The sequence below is a fragment of the Apodemus sylvaticus genome, chromosome 23 (genome assembly GCF_947179515.1).
Source record: "Apodemus sylvaticus chromosome 23, mApoSyl1.1, whole genome shotgun sequence".
Classification (NCBI taxonomy): domain Eukaryota; kingdom Metazoa; phylum Chordata; class Mammalia; order Rodentia; family Muridae; genus Apodemus; species Apodemus sylvaticus.
The window spans coordinates 18704726-18722241 of record NC_067494.1 but is presented as its reverse complement, the minus strand read 5'-3'; the positions used below and the strand labels follow the sequence as shown (position 1 = coordinate 18722241).

At 43.2% G+C, this 17516-nt stretch overlaps 1 pseudogene; it reads right to left on the bottom strand.

Annotated features, from left to right (window-relative positions):
- Positions 1-1673: 1673 nt before the first annotated feature.
- Positions 1674-2349, bottom strand: LOC127674143 (GTPase ERas-like; annotated as a pseudogene).
- Between the last annotated feature and the right edge of the window lie 15167 nt (positions 2350-17516).

Genomic DNA, 17516 nt, shown 5'->3' with positions numbered 1-17516 from the left:
CATATATTCCCATATATATGGAATATATATTTTTATTTATATATATTTTTATATATAGTAATTTATTAGAATGGCTTACAGGCTGTGGTCTGCCTAGTTCAGCAATGACTGGCTATGAACAGAAAGTCCCAGAATCCAGAACTTGGTCAGTCCACAAGGCTGGATGTCTCAGCTGGTCTTCAGTAGATGCTGGAATCCTGAAAGAGTGGGCTGTAATGCCAGGGAAGGAACGGGCTTGCCAGCAAAGCAAAGAAAGCAGGCAACGAGCAAAAGCTTCCCTCTTCCGAGTCCTTATCAAGGCTCAGAAGAAGGTATGACCCGATTTAAAGGCATGTGTTTTCCTACCTCAAGATTTGGGTTACAAGTGGATCTTCCTACGTCAAACTAAGCAGTTCCTCAGTGCTGTGCCCTCTGTTTTTAATTTAAGTCCAGATGTAGTCAAGTTGACAACCAAGACTAGCTATCACAAGAGGGTTAGAAAACAAAACAAACATGTCTGCTTTTGAAACTCAAAATCGGCATTGGAGAGATGGCTCAGAGGTTAAGAGCACTGACTGCTCTTCCAGAGGTCCTGAGTTCAATTCCCAGCAACCACATGGTGGCTCACAGCCATCTGTAATGAGATCTGATGCCCACTCCTGGTGTGTCTGAAGACAGCAACAGTGTACTCATACATAAAAATAAATAAATCTTTAAAAAAAAGAAAGAAAGAAAGAAACTCAAAATCTAGCTTGCAGGGATGAGTGTAACTCCTAGAACAAAGGGTGGGAGAGAAGCAGGACTGCCTGAGCATGCACTGCTGGCTGAGGCAGCAAGAACTAGCTGGAGGAAGGAAGGTTAAAGTCTACACAACCCCCCATTACAGCTACTTAATTCTGGGTCGGGGAAAACCAGCTCCCAGATCTAGGTCATGGTAGTAGGAGACACATGCATTTGCAGAAGGGTGCACAAGAAGTGAAAGTGTGTGGTAAGGTCTCGGGCCACACGCTTTATTGTTATGACATCTCTGAGCACTGCAGTATGTTCCATCACCTCTGTTCTAGAGAAGCACAGTGTATCCTGCCTCAGGCACACTTCCATGACCTCAAAGACAGCCTGACCTAAACAGCAAATAGTAGGTTAGCCAGGGAAGGAAACAAACCAGGGGTGTGCTTCAGTTTATGTTTTTTCTTAAATTAAGACAAATTTTCAATGTAAGTTAAAATGTGGAAAACTTCCCCAATTAATTCATAATCCATTGGTATTACTTAAAGAAGAAATAAAAGACTAAAAACAAGCAAAGAAAAACTCCATGAACCATGGGAATAAATATAAAAGTGTGGAAAAGTCATCTTAACAGAATAATCAGAAAATTATGAACTCATCTATAGCCTTGAAAATAGTTAAAGGTGAAAATTTCTGAACATAAAGGGCATACATAGCCAGGTGGTGGTGTCACACATCTTTTTTTTTTTTTTTTTTTTTTTTTAGCTTTGAATGCTGAGAACGTTTATTTAATTTTGCATAGAGTTTCACAGAACACAGCCAACAAGGGACACTCCTCACCAAATGACAATAAAAAAAAATGTCCGTGGAAACTTACTTGGTGGGTGGGTGGGTGGGTGGGGAAATCTTATGACAAGAGAACTGTCACCTTGACAGGAGACAAGGGTCAATTGACTTAACTAAGATCGTCAGGCTACAGAGCAGCCATAGCTACAGATGGTTTTGTAGCGTCTAATCTTCCTGCTTGACACAGCCCCAGCCTCCTGGCCCTCTGAATCTCACGGTCACGAGGGCAAAGGCTTCCCACACTTAGCTGCCTCTTGGCTGAGGTCTTCACTAAGGGGAATCATAGCTTGGGAGCAAGGACTGCAGTGGCTGCGGCACCATGAGCATCTCCAGCAGTGCTCACCAGGTCTAGCACCAGAGGCTGCAGTGAGGCTTCCACTTGGACCATATCTGCTGCAGCTGGTCTAGTGACGAGGGGTCATCAAGAGCAAAGACGCCCAGCAGGCCATCACCCACTGCCAAGCACGGTCCTGCAGAGCCCGCCCGGTATCCTGGCCAGCTGTATCCAGCACATTTAGAATGTAGCCTCCGCCGTCGTCCAGGGCTGCTTCTTTCCAGTAGGAATCCTGGATAGTGGGCTCGTGGTCTTTGAGGAAGCAGTGGTGAGTCATCGGGATCCTGAGAGCTTTTTCACCAACACCGCTTTCACCCACAACCACCTCCACCTTGAACTCCAGTAGCTGCCTGACAGCATCTATCTCTGCATTGTGCCCAAGCCTCATGGCTTTCCTCTAGGGAGCTGGTGCATTGCAGGCTGGAGCTCAGGTCCAAGATGCTGAACTTGGTCAGCAACTCCATTCCCCAGCACCTCAAGGAAGTGGTGTAAACAGCCACTTTAAGAGTGTTTAAGAGTGCGCTGGGAATGGGAAATCAGGTGAGACTGGCTGTGTTCCCAGGAGTAGCAGTCTGCTGAGGGGCAGCAGGCTGATCTGCAGTGTCACACATCTTTAGTTCTTTAGTTCTCAAGAGGCAGAGACAGAGGGATCTCTGTGAATTCAAGGCCTGCCTGGTCTACAGAGCAAGTTCTAGGACAGCCAGGGCTACACAGAGAAATACTGTCTTGAATAAACGACCAAACAAACAAACCAAAAAACTGGAATAATGTGCAAGCCATTTATCAACATTGTTTTGTTACATACACGATCACCAGGGAAATGTGATTATTATCTGTTTTGTGGATGAAACATTTTCAGGATTGAAAGCAGGGTTAAAAAACTAATTGTAAACCCACTCAAAGCTATAATGCCAGAACTTAGGAGGCAGAGGCAGAGGCAGAGTGATCTCTGAATTTGAGGCCAGCCTGGTCTACATAGTGAGTTCCAGGACAGTCAGAGCTGACAGTGAGACCCTGTTTAAAAAAAACAAAAACAAAAACAAAAACAAAAACCAAAAACCTCAATAATAAAATTTGTTGTGTTAGTATCTGGCTCATCAATATTTTAATTCCACTGAAGACTTTTTTTTTTAAATTTCAACCTTTTTTGTACTGTGTGTACAGTGATTCATTTTTGAGACTTTTCTTGTATTGCATTCTAGCCTGGAACTCACTGTGGAGACCAACATGGCTCTGAGTGCCACGCCTGCCACACCTTCTTAGTACTAGAGATTGAACCCAGGATTTTGTATACGCTAGGTACACACCCAGCCAACTGAATTCTCCCACCAGCCAGTGTTACTGTTCTCTTAATACACAAAAGAAAAGTGTGACTTTGCAGTATGTCTTCCTGCTGCGATGGAAAAGTATCCCAGGACTACAGTGCCCAGGAACCACAGGGCTCTGAGAGGAAGCATCTTCAGCAAGAGGTGCCTCAGCTCCCAGGGAGGGTATCCCCAGTGGAGCTCAGAGCTCAGCTCCTTCCTTGATTCTTGGTTTCTTCCAGTGAGAAAGTCATGCTAGCTAGGCGGCAAATCTCATAAAAGAGATTTGTTGGGGAGACAGATCCAGGAGGAAAAGGGATGAATCCAGCATGAGTGGCTGCCTCTGCTCCCCTGAGTGGACAACAGGGAACTGGACAAAGGACGAGGCTTAGATAGGGTTTCTTAGGAGGCTGAACTTTTCAGGGCAGAGATCTCCAGAGTGAGGGATTGGTGGGACGTCCTGTTCAATGATTGGTGGGGCTTGTGGGAAGCTCAGGGATTGATGGGTTTTTTCACCCCCTCTTCCCTGCATCGGGTCCTTGGATTAGAATGGAAAGACCATCCTGGCTGGCTGAGGCTCTGTGGCTGAGCTGCTTAGGGAGGTTAGAGAGGAGGCACTGCCACCTTGGACAGCCAGCCGCTGCAGTGGGACCTCAAGACTAAAAAGGAGTTGTTGCTTTTTTAACCAGTGCCCCCAATCTGACAGCTTCCCCAGCAAGCCAAATTCTGTGCATTTGTTCCCACTCAGGAAGAGATCACGGAAGTGGTGCATGGATCACCTCGTTGGCTGCAAGACGAAATGCTCATCGTTGGAAAACAAGTCCGTTCACATGCCTAATATTTGTCCTACTTAATTTCGGTCGTTTATGATTTACTTACAGGAATCCAGCTGGCAACTGTCTGGCACATACACTGAAAAACTGAAGCAAAACCTTAAAGTCGCCGGGAGAAACATAATTTAGTTCCCATGTGTCTTGGATCTAAATTAAGACCAGCTCATTGCCTACTGGTGGCATGGTATGCTTCATAATCCAAGTTTGGTGACTCATGTCTGTGATTCCAGCACTGCAAAAGCTGAGGCAGGAGGATCTAGTGAAAGTTCTACTTATGCTACACAACAAGACTCTGTATCAACATACATGTACACATAGACACAAGGGGAGGGGACTACTATCAAAGTCAATAGTGACGAGATACTAATCAATTAGTAAATATACACAGTATTAGGGAAGTCTGATAATAACAAACACATATATTATCCGTGTGGAATAATGGCTCAGTCACTTGAAGGTGCTTGTATTAGGTAGATATATATTTTCTTCACATAGTGGTTTTGTACCCTAAGCCATCTTGTGATCCATCATCTCACAGAGTCCATGGACAGGGTTAAAAAGTCCATGGCATGTTATCAGTGTTTGTGTTGACAAAGTTGCATCCTGGGTAACAAGCTGAAATTTGTGACGTGTCTTAATTATGATTCTAGGCAGAGATACACGGAAATATTAGCAATATTTGTGACGCTAACAAGTAGAAGACAATCTTTTTAGATATAGCCCAGGCTAGTCTCTAGTTTGTAGTTGAAGCTGACCTTGAAGGTATACTTCAATCTTCACCTTCAGAGCACTGGGAATAATAGTTTTATGTGGCGGGGATTCAGACCCAAAGTGTCACACACAGTAGGGCAGCACCCTACCAAGCAAGCCACATTCCAGCCCCAAAGTCAAAATGTATTTGGGTTTGGGGGCAAGGGTTTTTTTGAGGTTTTTTTTTTGTTTTTTTTGTTTTTTTCCTGAGACAGGGTTTCTCTGTGTAGTCCTGGCCTGTCCTGGAACTCACTCTGTAGACCAGGCTGGCCTTGAACTCATAAATCTGCCCGCCTCCGCCTCCCCAGTGCTGGGATTACAGGTGTGCAACACCACGCCTGGATTTTTTTTTCTAAGAATATTTCTTTGTTTAGTACTGGCTGTTTTGGAACTCACTCTATAGACCAGGCTGGCCTGGAACTCAGATCTGCTTGCTTCTGCAAGTGTCTCAAATCTGGGATCAAAGGTGTGCACGAACACTGCCTGGACCCAGATGTTTTAATAAATAAATAATCACTGTATTTACAGTTCTACATCAGAATTATTTATAATGCATTATTTCATTGTGCACACATGCAATTCCGGCCCTTAAGAGGCTGAAGAAGGAAGATCATGAGTTTAGTACTAGCCTATGTTACATACTGAGGTCCCTGTATCAAAAAGCAAAAGAAAGTGCTGGAGAAATGGCTCAGTGGTTAAGAGCACTGACTGCTCCCCCAAAGGTCCTGAGTTCAAATCCCAGCACCCACATGGTAGCTCACAACACACCCTCTTCTGGTGTGTCTGAAGACAACTACAGTGTACTTACATATAATAAATAAACAAATCTTTTTGTGTTTGTTTTTTTGAGACAGGGTTTTGCTGTGTAGCCCTGGCTGTCCTGGAACTCACTCTATAGACCAGACTGGCCTCGAACTCAGAAATCCTCTTGCCTCTGCCTCCTAAGTACTAGGATTAAAGGCATGTGCCACTACCGCCCAGCTTAAGTAAATCCTTTTAAAAAAAAAAAAGGCAAAAGAGAGAGACAGCCTTGATAGGACAGTTCTGTAGTTCCGGCCCTTGAGAGGATGAGCCAGGAAGATTGCCAAGAGTTTAAAGTTTGCTTTGCCTACACAAGCTCCAGGCTAGCCTAGGCTACCAAGAAAGACCTCCTCTACTTCACATGAAATAAAACAAAAACAAAAAAGAAAATGAACTAAAAAGAGTTAATTGGGTCCTTTTTAAAATAACACATGCTTAGCATTTGTTCATCCATATGTATATGCGTGTCTGCCTTTGCATGTCTGACTGTGTGTGTCTGCCTGTGTGGGTCTGCCTGTGCATGTCTGCCTGTGCATGTCTGCCTGTGCGTGACTGCCTGTGCAGGCGTGTGGCACCTGTGGGTGCGTGGCTGGGGGTGGAGTGGGATCCCTGCAGAGGCAGCGTCAGATCCACTGGAGCTGGAGTTACAGGCAGTTGTGAGTTGGGCACTGTGGGTGCTGGGAACCAAACTCAGGACCTCCGGAAGAACAGCAAGTTCCCTTAACCACCTAGACACGCTGGGTCCCAATGGTTAGCCTCTTTCCTCGTGTTTATTACCAGAGCAGCTTCTAGATCTCATTTGCACGCCTACATCATAGTCACTTTCTGGACAGCAGCCCTAAAGAGAGAACCTGTCATTTCAGCTCCCTGCACTCACGGGTTTGTGTATCCCCGTCCAGTGTACACAACATCGCAGAAGTGACTAGATGCTATTTTACAGGTAAGATTTTAAAATTCTGTGGGTTCTGTGCCCGCACCTAGAACACTTGCACTGGTACTGGGGAGGTCAGCTGCCCTGTCACAGGGCAAGTCTGTGGATAGCTCAAAATGACAGAGAACTTAGGCCCGCTGATAGCTTTCTCTCCATCAAACCTCCAGATGATTGAACAACTGTTTGTCTTCTTCATTAACACTGAGCGAGGCCGGGCGGTGGTGGTGCACGCCTGTAATCCCAGCATTCTGGGAGCCAGAGGCAAGCAGATTTCTGAGTTCGAGGCCAGCCTCATCTACAGAGTGAGTTTTCCAGGACAGCCAGTGCTAAACAGAGGAAACCTGTCTCAAAAAAACCAAATCCAAAAAACCAAAAACCAAAGCAAAACAAAAAAACAATGAGTGAGAGTTTCTATCCAAAACTACCTAGGTAGGCTGGTTTTAGATTCTTTATCCACAGAAACTAGGAGATAGTAAGCTGCTGTGTTTGGGGAGTAATTTGTGATGAGGCTACAAAGCACGGCATGTTATATCACTAACTTACTGTGACACTCTAAAGAAGAAATGCTCCCTCCATAGCCTCGAATATTCGAACACTTGGTTCCAAGTTAGTTATTATCTTAGGCTTTCCATTGCTACAACGAAACACCATGACCAAAAAGCAAGTTGGGGAGTAAAGGGTTTATTTAGCTTACACGTCTGAATCACAGCCCATCATGGGAGGAAGTCAGGACAGGACAGGAACCTGGAGACAGGAGCTGATGCAGAGGCCATGGAGGGGTGCTGCTTACTGGCTTGCTCCTCCTGGCTTGCTCAGCCTGCTTTCTTATAAAACCCAGGAACAGCCCAGAGAGGGCACCACCCACAATGGGCTGGCACCACCCCAATCATGTTTTAAGAAAACGCCTTACAACTGGATCTTATGGAGGCATTTTCTAAACTTGAGGTTCTTTTCTTTCAGATCATTCTAGCTTGCGTCAAGGAGACAAACAGAGCCAGGCAGTACAGTGGCAATGATTGGGAAGGTGGTGCATCCTTGCTGGGAAAGTACATTCCTTCTGGCTTTGAGAGTTGTAGTCGTGTGGTTGTTGCCGTGTGTCACTGTATCCGGCTTGCCCTCGAAGATACCATCTCTCAGTTCCCTGCTCCTGCTACCATGCCTGCCACAGGCTGCTGTGACTTCCTGCCAGGATAGAGTGTTATCCCTCTGGAATCACAAGCCTTGGTCATGTTATTTTTTCACAGCAAAAGATAGCAGTCAATACACTCGCTCAGTGTTTTCATAAAGTTAATGTAATTTCTTCCCTTTAAAGTAACTGTGTGTCTTAAGATACTATTCTGAGACACGACGTGTCACCTTCTTCAATGTTCTAAAGAATCCAAGGGGGACGGGAGAGATGGTTCAGCGGTTAAGAGTACTGACTGCTCTTTCAGAGGTCCTGAGTTCAAATCCCAGTAACCACATGGTGGCTCACAACCATCTGTAGTGGGACCCGATGCCCTCTTCTGGTATGTCTGAAGACAGCTACAGTGTGCTCATATAAATAAAATAAATGAATCTAAAAAAAAGGGGGGAGCCATCCATGATACAAATAAGGTTATAGATGATTTCATTGTTAGTTTTTACTACTTGGAAAAAGGGAGAAAGAGCGTAGGCAGGAATACTGGCCTTTTCTGGACCGAAGTGAGGCATGTCTGACCAACAGTCTACACCCAAGCTAACGTAATTGGGGGTGGGGGCGGGTGGGTGGATGGAGTTTCTGGGTAAAGTGCCATTGGCAAAAATTTTCCTGGTTCTTCCTCTCACCCCCTTGCTCCCAGAAATAAGATACAGACTCAAAATATATTTACAAATACCTTGGCCATATAGCTAGGCTCCTCTCTGACTAGATATAACTTAAAATGTCTCATTTATCCTAGCTACATTCTGCCACATGCTGGTTACCTGTGGTATCTTGTCTGTCTCAACACATCTTCCTGGCAAATCTCCCTCCTGGCTCTCTCCCAGAATCCTTTCTCTCTACTTGATTCCCACCCATATTTCCTGCAAAAGCTACAGGCCATAGGCTTTTTAGTTCACAGGTGAGGTATCCATGCAACACACAACATATTCTTTCTACAAGATAATGATGCGCTAGAGAGATGGCTCACTGACTGCTCTTCTGAAGGTCCTGAGTTCAAATTCCAGCAACCACATGGTGGCTTACAATCATCTGTAATGGGATCTGATGCCCTCTTCTGGGAGTGTCTGAAGATAGCTACAGTGTACTTACATATAATAAATAATAAAAATCTTTAAAAAGAAAACATAGTGACAAGTGAGAAGCTAAAAGACCGGTGAAATCAATGAAAATAATATGATATGTTTTAAGTCAGGCCTCCTTACATATCTCTGGCTCTCCTAGAATTCTCTGTATAGACCAGACTGGCCTTGAATTTTTAGAGATCACCTACCTCTGCTTTCAAAGTACTAGGATTAAAGATGTGTGCTACTACAGCTGGCTATAATAGGATTTTTAAAGTTCATTTGGAAATTGAATAAAACAAAGGCTTTGTGACTTTCCCTTGGAATAAATAAAACATCTAGAGACTAAAGATTTGAAATCCAGATCCCAGATCAGAAAATCAGACATCAAAAGTTTTTTGTGTTTTAGAGCATAGAATTTTAACATTCTTTTTTTTGGGGAGGGGATTTGGTTTTTTTGAGACAGGGTTTCTCTGTATAGCCCTGGCTGTCCTGGAACTCACTTTGTAGACTAGGGTAGCCTCGAACTCAGAAATCCACCTGCCTCTGCCTCCCAGAGTGCTAGGATTACAGTTGTGCGCCACCACTGCCCAGTGAATTTTAACATTCTTGAAGTTAGTTAGAACAGAACAGAGTCATGGCTGTTTATGAATCTGTGTATTTGATAAACATTTGCTGAAGTTTGTTGTGTAACAGACATTATGCTTCAGGTACTAGAGAATACACAACAACCAACAAACAAGACGAGATTACTGCAATCAACTGAACACCTGTGTCCCCCACAAGTATCTATGGAATTCCCATGGTAATGTAATGATATTTCCAGTTGCTACTTCAGGATAGTGATTATCTCTTAGAGAGGCATACTCATGAGTAGAACTCATGTCTTTTAGAAGGAAAGTCCAGAGAGCTAGTGACTTCTTATTATATGTGGGCACAAGCAAGTAGTTTTTCCAGCAGCCCGAACTGACAAAGTCAACTTATATTTGCAGAGATTCAAGATGAGAGAAATGGTTTAGTTAACTAAATCCATAGAGTTCTCCACCCCTACAGAATATCACAACATACAAAATTACAGGGTTTTATTAAAAATACTATGCCAACAACAAAATAATTCATCATTACTTTTTTTAAATGTTAACATGCCTTGGGCTAAAATCATGAAATTAAATTGGAATGTCAGACTCTAGTTGGTTAATAGGGTAGAAGTCCTACAGGGGTCACTTAGTAAGCCTTCCCAGCATCCTTGCATCAACAAAGTAAAGATGTCCCTTAACATCCCAGGAAGTCTTCAGGGAAGAAGATGGTGTGGGGGGAGGGGTGGAGGGAGGAGGCGAGACAGCAGCTATCCCTCTGCTGTTGAAAGAATTCTTGAAAGTCTGTCATAGGATCCCCTAGACCCACCGCCATATGAAACACTTAAATATTCTTCACCCCCTCCCATGTTGGCAGGCAAACTTCCATCCTTTAAACTTATAAGGTGCTGGGCAGTGGTGGTACATGCCTGTAATCCCAGCACTTGGGAGGCAGAGGCAGGTGGATTTCTGAGTTCAAGGCCAGCCTGGTCTACAGAGTGAGTTCCAGGACAGTCAGGGCTACACAGAGAAACCCTGTCTCGAAAAAACAAAACAAAAACAAAAATAAATAAATAAATAAAAATAAAAAATAAAAAAAAAACTTATAAGGCAATGGTAGCAGAAAAAAAATGCATACTAGGAGTCCTCCAGCAGCCAAGACCAAGGCCATTTAGGCTGTCCGTAGCCCAGTGGTCTTTGAGGAATAGGCGAGTATGTCCTTCCCTTGGTCTTTGGCAGCTCCATTATATGGTAGCTGCAATGAGCAGGTAGCCAGAGTACAAGCCCAAACATGTCTCCATCAGAGTCGGAGTCGCAGGCTATAGCTCCTGGTGAAGTATAGCATCTACACACCTGTCATTGTCCCCTCCCCTGTAACTTGAAACGTTTTTAGCTGACAAGATTATGCAGAGAATCTTGTCAATTTCAGAACATTGAATATTCACTATTTTACAAGAATTTTTAGACAAGGTCTCACTGGGTAACCCTGGGCCATCTCAAGTAACTTTTGTACTCTAACCTTTCATTAAAATATCTCTCTTTGACATTGCTTATCTCTCAATAAAGGTAAATAGTTTACCCCAGTCCTATTTAAAGAAATATGACTTTTTTTTTGAGTTGGTTTTCAAAAGGAAATGGTTGACTTTGGAAGAAGATAATGACACTGCTTCTAACTACAGCATTTTGTCCCGTGACATGGAATCACCTTCCCCTCTCCCAGCCATCCTCGAGCCTGACATTTTAACAGACTTACTAGTGTGTTCTCTCCAGCTGTACAGTATTTTGAATGCAGTGTGTTACTGCTGTAGCATTATACTGAGGCACTTCCCTCCTCTTTATTCTATCCTTGTCCTTGAGCCACCAGCAGCAATCTCATCTGGAAACTAAGAAACCCAGGTTCCCAGTTCTACCATTGAATTGTTATGTAAGACCACACCCCTCCATTAGTGGTAGTTATTTTGAAATGCAGATCGATGCAAAAGCAAGAGGTTTATTTTCCAGAGCATCAGGGTCAACCCTCAAGGCGCATAACAAGAAGGCAACCTCCCAAATGTCTATTACAAGCAATTTTTATACTTTTTAGGGGTATAGGTTACATCAGCAAGGTTACAATTCAAACGTATTGGCTAAGCATATCGACCTTTAAATCTACTAGCTAGCAAGCAAGACATGAATTTGAACTCTGTCTAGGACTTTCCAGAGGATCAGGTGACTATCAGTCCAGTACATTCCAAGAATGGAGATGGAGAATGGAACTTGGCCTAGCCTTGACCTGAGGTGCAGGGAAGCTATAAGGAGGGTGTGGCACTGGAAAACCCTAGGGTCCCTCAGTTGAATCAGAAACCCTGAAAGGCTGCAGAGTGTTTGCCTGGTCCACAGAAGACCCAATAAATTAGAAATCTCAAACACTTGAGGGTGTTCTATCTACCGATAAAAAACACAAATTCCCACTGCAGCAAGAAAGCAAGAAACTCTGGGAAGAAGCCTCGGTATGCTTGATTTATCAAATCATATAAGTGGTTGTAAAGTATCCTCAAGTTTGAGGACCTCTGAAATGGACCCAGTTCTTGCTGATCACTGAGCATTGTAGATTGTCACAGACCACCCCAGTCGGGTATGGGAGTCCCTCGGGTGAGGATCTTCAATGTTCAGGTGGGTAAGAATTCATCGGTGACAAACAGAAACAACCACAGAGTCAGTTTGAATCTTGGTGTATTTTGTAGCTCTCAAGCAGGGGATTTTATACATTAAAAACCAATAGCAACTCTAAGAAACCTTATTTAGTGAAACAATCACAAATACCAACAAAAATCATTTGACACAGTAAAATACAAAAATCATTCGAGCATTACAACTCTGAAACTACATGTTCAGTGAATCACAAACAGAACAGGTAACATCATTGTTAATCTAAATCATTGCCGAGCACTGGTGGTGCAAGCCTTTAATCCTAGCACTTGGAGGAAGAGGGAGACAGATTTTTGAGTTCAAGGCCAACCTGATCTACAGAGTGACTTCTAGGACAGCCAGGGCTATATAGAGAAAGTCTGTCTCGAAAAAGCCATATATATACATATATAAATGAGTGTATATATATCATCAAAATATAACAGTTCTAAATGAATGCACAATAGGGTGGTCATCCACGGCTAGTGGCATATTCCCAAGAACCGAGAACCGGTTCATAAATCTTTATGGTCAGTGCCCTTAACCACTGAGCCAACTTTCTTTCTTTCTTTTTTTTTTTTTTTTTATTCGATATAATTTATTTACATTTCAAATGATTTCCCCTTTTCTAGCCCCCCCACTCTCCGAAAGTCCCGTAAGCCCCCTTCTCTTCCCTTGTCCTCCCTCCACCCCTTCCCACTTCCCCGTTCTGGTTTTGCCGAATACTGTTTCACTGAGTCTTTCCAGAACCAGGGGCCACTCCTCCTTTCTTCTTGTACCTCATTTGATGTGTGGATTATGTTTTGGGTATTCCAGTTTTCTAGGTTAATAACCACTTATTAGTGAGTGCATACCATGATTCACCTTTTGAGTCTGGGTTACCTCACTTAGTATGATGTTCTCTAGCTCCATCCATTTGCCTAAGAATTTCATGAATTCATTGTTTCTAACGGCTGAATAGTACTCCATTGTGTAGATATACCACATTTTTTGCATCCACTCTTCTGTTGAGGGATACCTGGGTTCTTTCCAGCATCTGGCAATTATAAATAGGGCTGCTATGAACATAGTAGAGCATGTATCCTTATTACATGGTGGGGAATCCTCTGGATATAGGCCCAGGAGTTGTATAGCAGGATCTTCTGGAAGTGAGGTGCCCAGTTTTCGGAGGAACCGCCAGACTGCCTTCCAGAGTGGTTGTGCCAATTTGCAACCCCACCAGCAGTGGAGGAGTGTTCCTCTTTCTCCACACCCTCTCCAACACCTGCTGTCTCCTGAATTTTTAATCTTAGCCATTCTGACTGGTGTAAGATGAAATCTTAGGGTTGTTTTGATTTGCATTTCCCTAATGACTAATGAAGTTGAACATTTTTTAAGATGCTTCTCTGCCATCCGAAGTTCTTCAGGTGAGAATTCTTTGTTTAACTCTGTACCCCATTTTTAATAGGGTTGTTCGGTTTTCTGGAGTCTAACTTCTTGAGTTCTTTATATATATTGGATATTAGCCCTCTATCTGATGTAGGATTGGTGAAGATCTTTTCCCAATTTGTTGGTTGCCGACCAAAGCCACAAAAAGATCCAACAAAGAAAGAGAACTTCAGACCAATTACCCTTATGAACATAGATGCAAAAATACTCAATAAAATTCTTGCCAACCGAATCCAAGAACACATCAAAACGATCATCCACCATGATCAAGTAGGCTTTATCCCGGGAATGCAGGGTTTGTTCAACATATGGAAATGCATCAATACAATCCACTACATAAACAAACTCAAAGAACAAAACCACATGGTCATTTCATTGGATGCTGAAAAAGCATTTGACAAAATTCAGCATCCCTTCATGCTTAAAGTCTTGGAGAGAACAGGAATTCAAGGCCCATACCTAAACATAGTAAAAGCAATATACAGCAAACCGGTAGCCAGCATCAAACTAAATGGAGAGAAACTTGAAGCAATCCCACTGAAATCAGGGACCAGACAAGGCTGCCCCCTTTCTCCTTATCTTTTCAAAATTGTACTTGAGGTACTAGCTCAGGCAATTCGACAACATAAGGAGGTCAAAGGGATACAAATTGGAAAGGAAGAAGTCAAACTATCATTATTTGCAGACGACATGATCGTCTACCTAAGTGACCCAAAGAACTCCACTAGAGAGCTCCTACAGCTGATAAACAACTTCAGCAAAGTGGCAGGTTATAAAATCAACTCCAGCAAATTAGTGGCCTTCCTATACTCAAAGGATAAGCAGGCTGAGAAAGAAATTAGGGAAATGACCCCCTTCACAATAGCCACAAACAGTATAAAGTATCTTGGGGTGACTCTTACCAAACATGTGAAAGATCTGTATGACAAGAACTTCAAGACTCTGAAGAAGGAAATGGAAGAAGACCTCAAAAAATGGGAAAACCTCCCATGCTCATGGATCGGTAGAATCAATATAGTTAAAATGGCCATTTTGCCTAAAGCACTATACAGATTCAATGCAATACCCATCAAAATCCCAACTCAATTCTTCACAGAGTTAGAAAGAGCAATTATCAAATTCATCTGGAACAACAAAAAACCCAGGATAGCTAAAACTATTCTCAACAACAAAAGAAAATCTGGGGGAATCAGTATCCCTGACCTCAAGCAATACTACAGAGCAATAGTGTTAAAAACTGCATGGTATTGGTACAGTGACAGGCAGGAGGATCAATGGAACAGGATTGAAGTTCCAGAAATGAACCCACACACCTATGGCCACTTGATCCTTGACAAAGAGACTGAAAACATCCAATGGAAAAAAGATAGCCTTTTCAACAAATGGTGCTGGTTCAACTGGAGGTCAGCATGCAGAAGAATGCAAATTGATCCATCCTTGTCTCCTTGTACTAAGCTCAAATCCAAATGGATCAAGGACCTCCACATAAAGCCAGACACTCTGAAGCTAATAGAAAAGAAACGGGGGAAGACCCTTGAGGACATCGGTACAGGGAGAAAGTTTCTGAACAGAACACCAATAGCGTATGCTCTAAGAGCAAGAATTGACAAATGGGACCTCATAAGGTTACAGAGTTTCTGTAAGGCAAAGGACACCATCAAGAGGACTGAGCCAACTTTCTAGCCCCATATGGTTAATTATTATTTAACATCTAATGTCTGATTTTTTTTATAAATCTTTAATGCATAAATTTAAACTATTTCAATTCTTTCTAGTTAAGGCTTTCTTTACCATATACCGAAACCAAACAACAATGACACACGTGCAGCCATATGAAATTTTATTGTTGGGAAAGTTTTTATTTATCATAATAATTTTGTAAACGATTTAAAAAGTAAAGCATTGGTTTCCCCAGAGATAAGGTCATGTTAGTGACCCCATCTCAAGGGATGGTTTCGTACCCATTATTCTTGCTTAAGATCATGGTCTAGGCTACCAGGAACCTGTAACTAAGAAAAGGAATGAAAGAGAACAAAACAGAAAAATTGCCATGAGAACTACTGCTCAATATGTTTTCTCTGTCTGAGAGTTCCACAACCGGTTCCAGGAGACCCCCTGCTTTTGAAGTCTAATGCCTCAGTCCGTTGAACTTATCATACAGATTCTACTGGTGTGGCAGTAGATTTTCTTAGGGGTAAAATAGAACAAAGGCATTGGAAAATCCAAAAGAATATTCATATATAAGTTAATTCCAGGCTAGACGCTGCTTGGACAAATTACACCTTATGGGCTAAACCACCGTGTAGCCTGCTTTTGTAAATAAAGTTTTATTGTAACACGGTTAGGCTTATTCATTTGTGTCTGGTCTATGTCTCTGTCCTGAAGCATCAGTACTATGTCCTTTCAATAGAAAACATAAGGCCCACAAAAGCCCGAGACTGTTTACTGTCTGGCTGTGACTGTGTGAATAAGAATGGCCCCCACAGCTTCGTGTGTGTGTGTGTGTGTGTGTGTGTGTGTGTGTGTGTGTGTGTGTGTGTGTGAATGCTTTGTCATCAGGGAGTGACCTTAAGAGGGATCAGGAAGTGTGGCCTAGTTGGAGAAAGTGTGACACTGGGGACAGGCTTTGGGGTTTCAAAAGCCCAAACAGTCCCAGAGTTTCTCCCCTCCTGCTGCCTGTGGATCCAGATGTGAAGCTCCCAATACCAGGTCCACCTGCATGTCACCATGCACTGCGTGAGGAGGATAATGGAGAAGACCTCTGAATCTGTAAACAAGCCTTGATTAAACACTTTATTTTGATAGGCCTAACCAAGGTCATGGTGTCTCTTCACAGCAACAGAACACTGGCTAAGACACTGGCCGTTATGGAAATAATCTGTTGGCCCTTCTGGACAGTCCACTCTGAACTCTTTGTTTCAGAAGGCACTTTTCTCTCAGCACAAGGACCCTGGTTACATTATGTTAGATTCTGGAGTGCCCTGAAGGCTTAGAACCCTAGGAGAAGGAGCACTGGGTAAAAGGTGGACTCTGGGAGCCGGCTCCAAGGACCCCAACCCCTGTCTCCCCATTCCTTGCTTCCCGGCTACCGTGAAGTTAGCAGCTTCTTTCTGTCAGTGTATTTTCTGTCTAACCTCAGACCTCAGATGACAAACACAGCTGACTGTGGGGTTTGCTTTCAGACCCCAGGACAAGGGGCTGAGGTGCATAGATGACACACCAAAACAGACCTGGCCTCTAGGTTTTCCCAGCATCCCCTGTTCCCTACCTGGCAGTCCCTGCTCCCAACCCCAAATTTTCTAGTCCAGGGGCTGGGCTGCCCTTCCCCCAGAGAGTCTTCCATCTATAATCCAGGTGTTTTTGGCCTCTTTACTCTCTCTCTCCTTCTCCATCTCCTTCTCCCTGCCTCTCCTCTCTGGCCACAAGCTCTTTCTTTCTCTTTCTCTTCCTCCTTTCCTATCTCTCCCTTACCATGGTCATTTCTGGGTCTCCTTTGGGGCCAGTGAACTCTCCTGAGAGCAGTTTCCCAGTAAACCTCTGTGTGTGTGTGTGTGTGTGTGTGTGTGTTAACCATATATATGTATGTATATATGTATGTATACACACATATATGTTATATATGTATGTATGTATATATATATACATACATATATGTATAATATATATAATTTTTAAATTTGGCTTGAATTGGCTCATTTCACTGGTGGGGAAATGACTTATCACATAGATTAAAACCTCTAAAACCATGAGCCCAAGTAAGTCTTTCCTCCTTTTAAGCTGATCATCTCAACTGCATTTCTTGTTTTGCCCACACAGCAGAAGGCTAACACATCTCATGTGCTGCAACTACCCACCAGTAAATCCCTAACATTCCACCAAGTGAAGCCTTTGCCTCTCCTGGCCGAAGTTGTTTTCATTACATTAAAACTCCACTTGAGATGTTGGAAAGATGGTTCAGGAGAGCAAGAAGCACTTGCTCTTGAAGACCTGGGCTACATCCCTGGAAACACTATGGTGGTTTCCAGCCACGCGTAGCTCCAATTCGAGGGTATCTGCTGACGCCCCTTTTCACACAACCACAGGCACCAGAGATGCACG